At 27.0% G+C, this 778-nt stretch overlaps 1 protein-coding gene across 3 annotated transcripts in view; it reads left to right on the forward strand.

Annotated features, from left to right (window-relative positions):
* The window catches only part of LOC107674367 (TBC1 domain family member 22B-like), a 45317-nt gene that overhangs the window by 13885 nt on the left and 30654 nt on the right, over positions 1-778 (forward strand). The window lies entirely within an intron of this gene.

Raw genomic sequence — 778 nt, forward strand, 5'->3', positions numbered from 1 at the left:
TATATAATTTTATTTATTCATTTATTTATTTTTTGCATTGTGACAGTAGTTTACAAGACAAGCACATTTTGTCACAAATTATCATTACCATTATGCATTCATTTTGAACTGAGGTTTTTCCCCCCATTTTCTCAGTGGTGATTGAGGAAATGTAACTTAAAATATAATTGGTCTTTCTTTTAACTTGGGGATGAAATATGATCAAGACATATCCTTGAAATATTTAATGAGCTTCACTTAAGAAAAGAGCTTACTATTCCTTTCTTTATCAGTGTTTATTTTTGCATACTTTTGTTTATATTCATAGTTTTTTGTTTTTAGAGACAAGCATATTTTGTTCCAAATTATCATTACTCATGAGAGTGTTTTTAGTATCCATTTCCATTTTCCTCAGTGGTGATTTTCAATAGAATCTAATTAATGTAATATGATGTTGTTTTTTTGTTTTAGTTTTTTTAACTGGCGTAAATGACAATACACCATTACTGTAATGCAAAACATTTCATCGTTGCAGTGCATTTAAACAATGACTTTTAAGCACATTTTTCTTCCAGTTCTCATGTAAATAATAACTTGATACAAAATATAGTTTGTCTTTCTTTAATTTTGGGGTGAAGTATGACCAGGACATATTCTTGAAAGGTTTCATGAGATTCACTCAAGAAAAAATTCCGTTCCTTATCAGTGTTTGTTTTTACGTACTTTTGTTTATATTCATAGTTTTTTGTTGTTTTTTGTCTTAAATCTTATATAGATATTTTGTTTGTATATATATATA

This window comes from Sinocyclocheilus anshuiensis, unplaced genomic scaffold (assembly GCF_001515605.1).
Source record: "Sinocyclocheilus anshuiensis isolate Anshui unplaced genomic scaffold, SAMN03320099.WGS_v1.1 scaffold188, whole genome shotgun sequence".
NCBI lineage: Eukaryota > Metazoa > Chordata > Actinopteri > Cypriniformes > Cyprinidae > Sinocyclocheilus > Sinocyclocheilus anshuiensis.